The following is a 14,089-nucleotide window of genomic DNA, read 5'->3' as shown; positions in this document are numbered from 1 at the left end:
AGAGTGGGGTGGGCGTGGGGCGGCTAGCAACAGCAGCTTAGAAGAAGCTGTCTTGATTAAAGAATCGTCTCTAGAATTTTTCCTGTTACTTCCAAGTTGATCCTGATCCTAAATTGTAACCTGTTACCCCCCTAAGAAACCTCACAATTGTGTGTATGGCCATTGCAATAAACATTGAACCCTGCAGAATAGAGATACTGTGGAGGGACAGCTGGTGTCAGAATTGGTGAAAAGATTGGAGCGTGGAGGTACAGCTGACTGCCATCTCATGGGAGTCAGCTTTGGGCTGATCCTAATCGTGATTCTCTTTACTCCCCCTGACATTAGACAAGATTGGACACCACACCATTTTTGCAACCAAAATGAGCTAGGAGATGTGTAGGAGCACTCCAGGTAGAAGGATGGGAAATCAATCACAAAAGTCCTGAGTCCAGGGGAAGCTTGTCATGTTCTGGGAAGTGTATGAGTGTCCATGAGAGCAGAACAGCATGAAAGAAGAGGAAAAATGGATATTTTCCATTTACCCCTCTCCCCAGGTCCCAACTCTATCCTACCCTATCCCCAAGAAGGCTGATGTCTAAGAACTGTTATCAGTGGCTTCCTTGCCCTTTGATTTCTGACTCACTTCTGCAGATGGAAGGCCTTGGTAAGAGGCTAGAGAGGAGTGTGGAGTCAGGGTATTTCTCTCCCTGATCCCCTTCTATTGGGTTGTGTCCTGTTGGCTTTACTAAAGGTCTCCGCTCTTCTCATCTGACCTTCTGATACCTTCTTGTACAGCTTTCACACCAGGTTCAGAGAGTAGTTCTCAGCTGTAACTAGCCCCAGGCTATTGAACTCTCTCTTGTTGCTTTACCCAAATTTCATCTTTATGTTTGATGAGATTTATATTTTCTAAAACTTACCCAGGTTACATTAATTTATGAACTGGAGGGATGGAGGAATCTGAGAAAGAATGATACCATGATAGTTAAAATCAGGTTGGACCTGAAAAATCTTGAATGTCTGAATACTGTCTGAGAAACCCTGGACTCTGAACTTCATTCATTCACTCCGTTTTTCCCCCCAATAACTATTTCTTGATCATCTGCTACCTGCTACTGTTATAGATATTTGGGATAGATAAAGTATTTAACATGTTTGAAAAACATAATGGACAAGGAATAATAAAAATACAGAACAAAGTAATGATGATGGGAGTACAGGAGAGACAGAGATTCTAAATCACCCATCACAGAGAAGGTGACATTTGAGTTAAGACTTGTGGAAACTATTCCAGGTCATGGAGGTGGCCACCATAAAAGCTCCAAGGCAGGGCATATCTGGCCTGTCCAGTCTGTTCGAGGAGTCACAGAGGCCAATGTGGCTGGGCTCAGAGACCGAGGGAACAAGTGGAAGGAAGTGATGTCCGATCAGCAACAGGAGCCATAGTTTGTGATGCCTTTCTTAGGAAATCTTGTTATTGTTAAGTGCCATGGAGTGACTCTGACTCATAGCTATCTTGTACAGGATTTCCACCAGCTCTGTGGATTTGAACCACCAGCTCTGTGGTTTACAGTTGAGTGCTGATACTACAGCACCAGAAGCCACAGAAAAGAGAGAACTGCTTTCCTCCCTTTGGAGAGGTGAGCACGCCCACACGGTATCTTCCTAGATTTTGCTCCATGCCTGATGGGAGGGGAGGACCAGTAACAACTCCCATGTCTTACAACACATTAGTCGTAACTGACTATACTTATTGTCTAGCAAGAAATGCTGACCTAATTCCCCAGTGTTTGGAAATGTTGGCACCCTAGAAGAAGAGTACTACAAGTTTGCAGCACAGTTGGTAGTTAAATCATTTTAGGTGCCTGTGGCAGCAACATGCCCCCGGGGATGGCTTGAGGATAGTCTTGGGAACACCAGAGCAGAGCTATTGATTTCCTGTTTCATTAAGGAAGATGTTTAATTGTATTTTCAACATATCTTTGGAAGAAAGAAGAGGGGATAAAAATCATCTCTGTTGCTCTCGCCATCTGTGGGCAGTAAATTTAAAATACACCTTTTAAAAATAAGTCTTTTATTGTGAGAATGTTCAAACATATGCAATATTAGAAAGAAGTGGATCTTAAACTTCTGTGTACTTATCACTCTAATTCAGTATTTATCAGCGAATGGCCAACATTGTTTTTCATTTAAGGTTAGTTTTTTGTTTTTATATTTTTGTAATGTAACTACATATTTTTCTGAATCATTTCAATGCAAATTCCAGGCATCTATATTTGTTGTTTCCCTGCTATTCATAAGGTTTTCAGTGACTAAATATTCGGAAGTAGTTCATCACTCCTTCTTCCTAGTCTGTCTTCATTTGAAAGCTCATCTGAAACCTGTCCACCATGGGTGACCCTGCTGGTATTTAAAATACTGGTGGCATAGCTTTCAGAATCATAGCAACACACAAGTCACCACAGCACAACAAACTGACAGACGAGTGGTGGACCAATAAACAACATTGTTATCAATGGAGAAAAGATTGAAGTTGTCAAGGACTTCATTCTTCTTGGATCAACTATCAACACTCATGGAAGCAGCAGTCAAGGAATCAAACGATGTATTAGGCAAATCTGCTGCATAAGACCTTCTTAAAGTGTTGAAGAGCAAAGATATCAGCTTGAGGACTAAGGTGCACCTGACCCAAGCCATGGTATTTTCAATAACCTCATATGGATGCAAAATCTGGATAGTGAATAAGGAAGATTTTAGAAGAGTTGATGCTTTTGAGTTATGGTGTTGGAGGAGAATATTGAAAGTGCCATGGGCTGCCAAAAGAACCGATAGATCCATTTTGGAAGAAGTACAGCCAGAGTGCTCCTTGGAGACCAAGATGGCCAAACTTCATCTCTCATACTTCAGACACATTGTCATGGGGGACCAGTTGCTGGAGAAGGATATCATGTTTGGTAAGGTGGAGAGTCAGAAGAAAAGAGGAAGACACCCACACACACACACACAAATGGCAGCATCGATGGACTCAAGCGTGGCAACAGTAGTGAGGTTGGCCCAGGATCAGGCAGCATTTCGTTCTGCTGTGCATAAGGTCACTATGGGTCATTACCGACTCAATGGCACCTAACAACAACAACAACATATTTGATGTGCACTTAATTCCGTGTCAAACATTATTCTAGAGACTGGAGTTCCTGAGTGATGTAAATAGTTTATGTATTTGCTGTTAACCAAATGGTAGGAGGTTCAAGTCCACCCAGAGACACCTCAGAAGAAAGAAAAAAATTGCTATTGGAAACTTTAGGCAGCATAGTTTTACTTTGACATAAATGGTGTCATGAGTTTTTCCAGCAATGGAAAAAAGTAAGTAAATTAAAGTCCCTGTACATATATAGCTCACATTTTAGTTGAGGAGATAAGTAATAAGTTAAATGAGTGAACCATAAAGTATATTTTTACTCATAGCAACCCTGCATAGGATTTCCAAGGCTATAAATCTTTGTGGGAGCTGAAAGCCTCACCTTTCTCCCTTGAAGCAGCTGATAGGCTCAAACTGCAACCTTGTGGTTCATGGTGGTTGTGGTGGTGTGCTATGGAGTCGGTTCTGACTCATAGTGACCCAGAATAAGGTCTCTGAGGCTGTAAATCTTTATGGGAGCAGAAAGCTTCATCTTTCTCCTGCGGAACAACTGGTAGTTTCGAACTGCTGATCTCAAGGTTGCAGCCTGACTTGTAACCACTACACTACCCGAGCACATGGTTCAGCGCTTCTCCTATGAGCCACTGTGCTCCCACATAGTATATTATTGTTGTTATTAAGTGCTGTGGAGTCATATTTTAGAAAGTGCTAAATACAATGAAGAAATGTAAAGGGAATGTTAATAAGTAAGTAAGGGGGGTCATGAACATGTGGCAGATTCACTGCTCAGATCCCCCTTCAGGACTAAAAGATTTACTCCTCCAGTTGCTGAGAGTATTGTGGGTTCACGGCCCTTAGCTGAAAAGAAATAGCTCTACAGATAATTGCCAACAATTAGAAATAACCAAAATGTCTTTCAATAGGTGAGCACATCTCTATGATGGAATTTTATTTATTTATGCAAAGTCGTGATGTCTTCCTAGGAAGGCCCATACCCAACGTCTGAGCTACACATGGGTATAAAGCCTAAGTAGCCCTCATTCCCTAACAGAAAGGTTTAGAACTCCTCATAGGGTTGGTTCAACTTCTCCCCGCCAAATCCTGCTTTCTTGCCATGCCTTCCTTCCACAGGTATAGATTCAAGAGTACTCTGTAATAAACTTCCTGCATGTTAATCTCCATTTCTGAGTTTGCTTCCCAGGGAACCTGGGACAGTAGGTCTTCCTAAGAATGTAACTTTTCAGCAAAGATATAATGCACATAAGGATTGAGCTTTGGGGATATATAAAGCTCTGCTTCTTGCTTTTGGATCCCTTGACACCGTGACTTGGCAGGTTTCTCCCTGCAATGTGAGAGTGTGGGCACAGCTGTTGAGGAAGAGAAGGGTGTTTGGTGCAATTTGGCCTCTTGAGGTACATCTCTGGCTTGAAAAAAAGATGTCAAGTCTCATATGAGAACTGCTGTGTGTACAATTATAATATGATTAGATTCCATTAAGCAAACACTTATTTACCCTTTTTCTCTATGCTGGACACCAATATAAAAAGATGAGACCTGATCAGCCCTCTTCAGCAGGTCACAATAAGACCACAGAAAAACACTTTGACTATTTCTTACAAAACTAAACATAGGCTTACCATATGACCCCACAATCATACATCTACCCAAATGAATTGAAACTTATATCCACATAACTGTCCATAACAGCTTTATTCATAATTACTAACAATTGGAAATAACCAAAATGTCCTTCAATGTTGTTGTTAAGTCCTTCAACAGAGGAGTGGATAAACCAGTTGTAGTACATCCATACAATGGAATTGTATTATTCAGTAAAAAGATAGGCTCTATCGAGCTGCAAAAAAGGTGGAGGAAACAAGTGCATATTACTAAGTGAAAGAAACCAGTCTGAAAATGCTACATACTGTATGACTCCAACTATACCATATTCTGGACAAGGCAAAACAGTAAAGATAGCACTGTGAAACATCAGAGGCTCAGAGAGAGAATTCCTGCTCTCCATTTGGAAGACTCGTGTTTGTTTGGCAGCCAATAAATACACCTTGTGCACAGTCACCGCCCAACGGAGAAGAATCACTTGTGTTTTCTTATTATATTCAATATGTTCAGCAGAGTCTCCAAACTGAGACTTTTGGTTCATCGATTGTAACAATTATATCACATTGCTGCCTGTTAATGATAGGAAAAACCATGTGCAAAGGATGAAAGGGTGTATGGGAACCCTTTGTAACTGTGAAATTTTTGTATAAACCTTAAAAATGCTCTAAAACATAGTCTATTTTTTTTTAAATGATATCTACATCATGATGTCATGTCTGCAGGACAAATTCAAGAGATGGAAAAAGGCATAAGCAATGACAATACACTGGAAAAATCAGTTAGAAGAGCATTCAAGAACTGGCAGCGTTACAACCTGGTGTAATTAATGTCACTGAATGGCACACTCACAGTGGCTAAAATGGCAAAAGTTTTGTCACAATAAAATTCAGAAGGAAAAGGAATGAAAATAGCAGTGGTAGAGAAGACAACCCCCACTAAATTATCATTTTCCCTTCACTGACCTTATCCCATTGTATTTTCACATTACAGAAGAAAATTCTTTTTATAGCATTGTTTGAAGCATAATATAATATGAAACATTGTAGCATTAAAAATTACTGGTATAGACTATATTGATTATTTGCTGTAGGATCAACACTTCTTGGAAACTCATCAGCTGCTTCTTGGAAACCCTATACAGGGTTGCTATGAGTCGGAACCAACTCAATGGCACTTAAAAACAACAAATGATGATAAGACTAATAAATACGTATGTTAAAAATCCAAGAAATCTATAACTGCCTAACAAACAAAGAAAAAAATCTTAACCCAGTAGCCATTGTTAAGTGTTGTGGGAAATAGACTTCCAGGTAACTCTGCATGTACGTGTATGTACACACTTACACTTCAACACACACATTTTTATAAAAGAACTAATAGATCTGTTTTGGAAGAAGTGCAGCCAGAGTGTTCCTTGGAGGCCAGGATGGCAAGCTTCGTCTCTCCTACTTTGGACATATTGTCCGGGGGAAACAATCGTTGGAGAAGGATGTCATGCTGGGTAGGGTGGAGGGTCAGAGAAAAAGAGGAAGACCCCCAACGAGATGGATCAGCCAGGTGGCATCATTGATGGACTCAAGTGTGGCAGCGGTAGTGAGGTTGGCCCAGGATCGGACATTGTTTTGTTCTGCTGCGCATGGGGTTGCTATGAGTCGGTTCCGACTTGATGGCACCTGACAACAACACCAATTCATACTACTGTATTCTTAATTCAATAATGTCTAACCCATTTTATACATTATGTTCCAGAGCAGTGAGCATCTGTTGTTTTGCTTGCCTGATACCCTCATCCAGATTCCTTCTGGGGAACTACACTAACCTTGTGGTTTTGGAGGGAACCTTCAATCACAGTATGGCCCCTGAAGTAAGCAATTGGCCCAATTTAGGCCACCACAGTACAAGTAAGGTAAGTTAAAAAGAAAAGTTGGCTCTCCAGTTCCTTTCTTCTGCTACTTTCCCCAAAATTCAGTCCTGGCATTGTCCACTATCTAGATGGCCTTTATGGGAGAAAGATAGGCTTTATGCTCCCACAAAAAATTTAAAAGCCTTGGAAACCTTATATAGGGTCGCTATGAGTCAGAACTGACTTGATGGTACTTAACAACAATTAGCAGATGGACCTCTATGGCAGAAAGAGTAGGCTTCCTGTTCACACAAAGATTCTAAAAGCCTTGAAAACTCTATACAGGGTCTCTATGAGTTGGAACCTACTCCACGGCACTTAACAACTACAAGAAGGAGAGCCTTTAACATCTTGTTTTGCCCCCTTTCTTTATTCATTTATCACTTTCTTTTCATTTTCAGGTCTCACTTTCCTTGATTTTGTGTTTTCATTTGCTTATTCTTGGTTATTCCATTCTGATGGTGAATTTCCCAATTCCACATTGACGTCTCCTTAAAGTCATAGCAACAGCCATCCCCAGTGCCGGCACCTGTGTCAGTCTCAACTAAAGCAAGCGATCCAGTCTCATAACTGAGCTAGCGAGGGCCTTTGCCAGCTCTGGGCCCTTCATGAGCATCTCTTCTGCAAAATCACTCTTTTTAAATAAAATGCTGAGCAGAGGATCACACTGACAGGTTACTAATAGCTCTGTTAGGAACTGACAGCTTCTGACACTACAAGACAATAATGATACTCCAATATGGAACAGTCATCATTGCCTTGACATTTGAAGACAAAAGGTAAACAGACAACTCTCCATCACTTCATTAATTTATTTAAGCAAATGTATTTCCAGATACCGTAGGTAGTTAAGTGCCTTCAAGTCAGTTCCAACTCACAACCCTATATAAGTCTTCTGAGGCTTTTTTTTTTCAAATCTTTTGAGAAGCAGAAAGCCTCATCTTTCTCCCTTGCAATGGCTGGTGCACTCAAACCTCGAGCCTTGTCATCTGGAGCCACAGCATTCCCAGATAATACAGAAAGGGTTGGGAAACCAATGATCAGTAAGATCCTATCTAATGTTGTTATAGTTGTTAAGTGACATTGAGTCGATTCCAACCCATAGCGACCCTGTATAGGTTTTCCAAGGAGCAGCTTGGTGAGCTTGAACCAACGACCTTGCAGTTCAAATGTCTTTGCAGTCTGACGTAGTAGCCCACAGCGCCACACCAAGACTCCATCCTATCTAATTGTTGTTAAATGCCGTTGAGTCAGTTCCGACCCATAGCGACCCTGAACAGGGTTTCCGAGGCTGTAAATCTTTTCGGGAGCAGAAAGCCTCATCTTTCTCCCACGGAGTAGCCGGTAGTTTAGAACTGCTGACCTTGCGGTTCGCAGCCCAATTCATAACCACTACGCTACCAGAGCTCCCCAAAATCCTAGTTACTGTAGAGTTGATTCCAACTCCTAGAGACCCAATGTGTGTCAGAGTAGAACTGTTCTCTGTAAGGTTTTTAATAGCTGGCTTTTCAGGAGTAGTCAGCCTTTTCTTAAGAGATGCATGTGGGTACACTCAATTCACCAACATTTTGGTTAGTAGTCACACTGTTTGACCATTGTACCACCTAGAAACTCCTCTAGTGGGGTTGACAGCCAGCTACATACACAGAGAATTATTGTAAGAAATATAATTTTATAAATATAAGATATTTTCTTAGAAAAAAGCATTCACCAAAATGATATATACCAAAAGTTAGAAGTGATTCTCTCTATTACATTAATTTTCCCCCTTTTAACTTGCTTGTATTTGAAGAATTTTGCCTTCAGTGAAAATTTGGTTATATAAAGAGAAAAGAAACATTTACAATAGAAATCAGCATATTGGGATATGTTACAGAAGCAACTAACTTATCTGGGAAAGTTCAACAAAATCTTGCAATATCTGCCTTCCCAATTTTACACACATATGTTTTTCACATACCAATCAACTGCCAAGCATTGACTTCTTTGGATCCTGATTCACTCAAATCAAACTGTAAAAGTATTTATAAGGCAATTGGGGAAATTTGAACTCTGACTGGATATTTAATTATTATTAAATATGATAAAGGTTTTGAAGTTATATTGGAAAGAAATAGCCCATATTTTTTAGGTAAGCATAGGAACATACCATAGATGAAATGATATTATGTCTTAGATTATTATGAGGAAATAATCCATTGGAGTGGGAGGTGGTTGGAGATATAAAGTAAAAAGAGTGTTCATGAGTTAATGAAGTTTGAAATTGAGTGATGTGTTCATGGAAGTGCATTTTAGTACTTTTCTCTACTTTAGTGTTTGAAATAAAATATATATATATAGCAATAATTCATAGAATGAAACTTTTCTATGTGAAAACATATCTCACCTATATTTATCTTCAAGACTCAAATCAAAAAGCATCTTCTTCACCTCTGTGTGAGCATATGACAATCTATCCATGTGTGTGTTGGTACCTACAAAGGCAGCACTGACCAACTCATTGTGCATTGTGTATTGCTTATTTCATGATCCTCTGGTCTTTATCAAGGAGCTCTGGTAGTATAGTGGTTACTAGTCGGGCTGCTAACCTCAAGGTCGGCAGTTTGAAACTACCAGCTGTTCTGCAGGAGAAAGATGAGGCTTTCTGCTACCATAAAGATTTACAGCCTCAGGAACTCTATGCAGGGTCGCTATGAGTCAGAACTGACTCCATGGCATACCACCAACCAACCAACCTGGCCTCTACCAAATTTTAACATTTTTTATATCATCTGGTATATTATTCTTGCTTACAAACAAAAGTCAAATATTTTAATCATTTGATTATTCTTTTAGAGTTTTCTTCCTTTTGAAACTTTTCTTGACCATTCATTCGATTATGTGAACCCCACTGAGCTCTGAACATAAAACAAGGGGATCATAATAATGTCTTTTGCTTACTCATTTGCTGTTGCTGTTGTTGTTGTTAAGTGATAAGTGACACTGTAGAGGATTTTTGAGGAGCAGCTGGTGGGTTTGAACCTCCAACCTTGTGGTTAGCAATCTAGTACTTATTCGACAGTGTCACATTTACTCATTTACTTATATTTAAATGCATTTTTATGCTAAAGTACCTAGGTAAATATGTAGCATAGGAAACCTATTCACTAAATGGGTGTTGCTGTTATTGCAGTAGACATAGTCCCTTCTCTCTGTTAGGCTTTGAGACTAGTAGTAACTGTGTGTTGTCTTTGTGTACCCAGCAATTATCTCAAGGCCCAGTACATTGCAAGTGCACAGTGGTGGTGGTGGTTGTGTACCACTGAGTCGATTCTGATTCATAGTGACCCTGAATCGGGTTTCTGAGGCTGTAAATCCTTAAAAGGCTGTAAAAGCCTCATAGTTCCCCCAGAGAGTGACTGGTAGATTGTAACTACTGACTTTGCAGTTAGCAGCACAGCTCATAACCCACTACTCTACCAGGGCTCTTTGCAAGTATTCAATAAACATCTATTAAATGAGTGAAATCAAGAAATTTACAAGTATTCTAGTCATGCCATATTACATCCAGTTGGAAGATCCGTAACAATGAAGAATACAAGCTAATTCATATCATACTCAGTGCCTTGTAATTCATTTGATTAGTGGCATTGCATGTGGTTTATCAATTTCATATGGCCATTTAAACACAGTCACTTTAAGTCCAAAAAGCAGAAAATGGCCAAAATTATTTTTTTATTTTTCATAAGTCTTAGGATGTACTCAACAGTGATCTTTTACCTTTATTCCATCTTGAGCCTCTCCTAACCATAAACATTTATTGAGGAGAAGGATGAGTCAAGAATGGGATAAAGGGTAAAGTGAAATTGAGAGATTATAGAAGTAACAAAGTGAATTTCAGGGCCGGTGAATAGCTGGCTATGTTGGGCTATGTTTTTTTAAAAGCTGAAAACATTTAATGACATATTTTAAACTGTGTCAAAATATTCATGACATTCAAATGGCTTGATTAAAGCATGTACCCATTTAATCTCAGCAATAATAGTGTGAAGTAAACATAGAGTGTCATCTCTATTTTAAAGAAGAGGAGGTGAAGAATATTTACCCTTCACTGAGATTTTTTTTTTAATGTAATTGAAGTTTTAACTTTACTATTTTCCTATTACAAAGGCAATGTGCATTTCTTATATAATGCATGAAGGGAACACAAAAGACATAAAGAAGTGGATGTTAAAACTACCACTATCCCATCCCAAAGAAAACCAGTAACAGTTTGGTATATTTCATTTCCTCAGTCTTTTCCTATGTGCTATTTTTAAAACATAATTCAAATATTGTTGTTGTTGTTAGGTGCCACCGAGTCAGTACTAACCCATAGCAACCTTATGCACAGCAGAGTGAAACACTGCCCGATCCTGGGCCAACCTCACTACTGTTGCCACACTTGAGTCCATTGATGCTGCCACTTGGCCAATCCATCTCGTTGGGGGTCTTCCTCTTTTTCTCTGACCTTCCACCTTACCAAACATGATATCCATCTTCAGACACTGCTCCCTCCTGACAGTATATCCAAAGTATGAGAGACGAAGTTTGGCCATCTTGTCCTCCAGGGAGCTTTCTGGCTGCATTTCTTCCAAAACGGATCTATTGGTTCTTTTGGCAGCCCATGGCACTTTCTCCTCCAACACCATAACTCAAAGGCATCAATTCTTCTTTGTTCTTCCTTATTCACTGTCCAGCTTTCACATGCATATGCAGTTATTGAAAACACCATGGTTTGCATCAGGCACACCTTAGTCCTCAAGCTGACTTCTTTGCTCTTCAACACCTTAAAAAGTTCTTGTGCAGCAGATTTAGCCTAATGCAATACGTCATTTGATCTCTTGACTGCTGCTTCTGTGAGTGTTGATAGTTGATCCAAGAAAAATGAAGTCCTTGACAACTTCAATCTGAAACAGCTGAATATAAGATTTTATATACAGTAATATCCAGATTATTTGGATATTACTGTATATAAAATCTTATATTCAGCTTTTTCAATATATTATCACATTAAGGACATTTTTTCTCATATCAATAAAAATTCTGGTTTAAACATTAATCTTAAGGGCAGGATAGATTTGGGGCTTGTTTTGTGACATTCCATTACCTTGAAAATTCCATGACACAGTTTTACTCTGCATACATGGGGTCACCATGAGTCACAATAGATCCGACAGCAACAAACAATAACATCAACTATTTTGTCGAGGATTTAGTGGAACGAGGTCTATAAAAATTGCTATGGCTACTTTGTTTTCCAGAAGGAAAGATTATTCTTGAGAGCACAGGATAGGAATGCAGAGAGAGAGAGACTCGGTGAGGGTGAGGGGTAGTGTCAAGGCCAGCAGCCGGAAATGGGAGACTTATAAGTTCTGGTCCTATTTGTTCCAGCTCATTCAAGAGGAAGTCTATATCAGCCTGGGTAATCATAATGTAAGGAGCTCTGGTAGCATAGTGGTTATGAGTTGGGTTGCTAACATCAAAGTCAACAGTTCAAAACTTACAGCTGTTCCACAGGAGAAAGATGACGCTTTCTGTTCCTGTGAAGATTTACAGCTGCCTTGAAAACCCTATACAGGGTTGTTATGAGTCAGAGTCAACAGGACAGCATTTAACAAGAAGAAGCAGCATGGGTCTGGCCACATCCATGAGGAAGAAGTTACCCTGGGCCCCACCGGGCTGGTAGCCAAACATCATGGAGTGTACCTTCACCTTGCATTCTTTGAGCATAGGGGCCACCTTATGGTGGGCCACCTTCGCCATAGGGGCCACCTTAGCCAGTTTTTCACTACAATCCAAACTCTTTGTTTCCCCCGCAGACAGAGGGGCATAAACCTGAAACACACATTGACTAACTCAGGCTGCATGACCAACTCAAATCTCCCTCTCTTTATTTCCTCCACCAGGTACCAAGCGAGGGCAAAAGTCCTCGCTTGGTACCTGGTGGAGGACATGCTGCTCCAGCCTCTGCCTACCCTGTGCCTTCCACGTGAGCCATAGCTTCAGATAACTCACATGGCGGCCACACTGCACCACCTTGTCTCCTGTGTCTAGAGCCACATCGTAGAATTTGTCCTGCTGGAACAGTAGCTGGCCTGGGACCTATGGTAGTGCTTGAGTAGGTTTGAAGTAACTTGCAGAAGAAAAGCTGAGGCCTGCCCTGAGGAGTTTATGGGGATTCCAGGCCAGAAGTCAGCCTTCTGGGTCCCATCCTGGAGATGCTTGTGAGTCTGCAACAGCAGGACACTCCCACCCCAGGCAGCACCCATGAGCAGCCACAGCCCATGACGTTGGCATACATCAGCGATTACCTCCAGGGGATCAAATACACACAGTGCAGTGGTGCCAGAAGTGGCAATGACCAGCAATGATACAGTACCGTTAGCCTCAGCCAGGCTGATCTGCCTCTTCAGATCCTCAGGGATCATGGTCCTTGTCTCATCTGCCTTGACCACTTAGTCTCTGTGAGTGCCAAGTCCCAGAAAATCAGCTCCCTTCTTAATGGGGCAGTGGTACTCCTTGGATGTGAAAAGGGCCAGGGGCAGCATACATGTTGGAGATGGCCCCACCAGGGCAGAAGACCCCCCTCCCCAGAGCTCCAGCTCACCAAGCCTGGAGCTTCTTCAACACCTCCTGTTCCATGAGTATAAACAGTGAAGACAATTTCACAGCGTACTGGCTGGTGTTGAGGCTCTCGGTGATAATCTGTCCAGCTAGAGAGTGGGGATCCAACTCTGAATAGAGCTGACTGAAGAACTGAGAGTGACAGGTCTTCAAGCTGTAGTGAATCACACAGTCCCGCACCACTCCAGGATCTGCTCCTACGACTCCTCCTAGATACGAAGCTCCAAATCCAGCAGCTGTTTTAACTCCTGTGGTTCTTTCCACCCACAGACTTTCTCAGAGGCACTGGTCGCTTTCCAAATGGCCTCATCCACAATGATCCCAAGCATGTCCCAGAGCAGAGCCTCCATGGTTACAGGGACCCCATCAAGGGAGGAGAGTGGTTTTGAGTCCACCATCAGGATAAAATCTTTCTGCTCAGGTCTCTGCTCAGGTGGGCTGGAGACAGAGTACATAAACAATTGGCTTTTCAAAAGAGAAGCACCTGTTTCTGGAAGGGGCAGTGGCCATTGTATACTGGTGTTGGAAACAGTGGGAGGCCTCCTCTGTTTTACCTCCCTGTTGCTGTTGAAGGCTCAGCTGCTAGTTGACCGAAGGGAACTTCACTAAGGTTTTTAAGTGTGACTTAATTTTTTTTAATGTAAGAGGCTGGGCTAATAATGCTTTTTTATTACTGTTAAGAAATAGCTACTTGTTTTGAAGCAGTTTTTTGATTGTAAAGTACTCTAAATTCTGAAAGGTACTTTTGAGTAAGTCCCCAACTCAAAACCTCCAGAACAAATGAGATTTGTTGGTTGGCA

General features: G+C 41.0%; 1 pseudogene; it reads right to left on the bottom strand.

Annotated features, from left to right (window-relative positions):
• Positions 1-11,861: 11,861 nt before the first annotated feature.
• On the bottom strand, positions 11,862-13,687 carry LOC102816388 (annotated as a pseudogene).
• Positions 13,688-14,089: the final 402 nt, after the last annotated feature.

Source organism: Chrysochloris asiatica, unplaced genomic scaffold (genome assembly GCF_000296735.1).
Source record: "Chrysochloris asiatica unplaced genomic scaffold, ChrAsi1.0 scaffold00004, whole genome shotgun sequence".
NCBI classification, from domain to species: Eukaryota; Metazoa; Chordata; class Mammalia; order Afrosoricida; family Chrysochloridae; genus Chrysochloris; species Chrysochloris asiatica.
The sequence above is the reverse complement of the archived record's forward strand: the minus strand, read 5'-3'. Positions and strand labels throughout refer to the sequence as shown.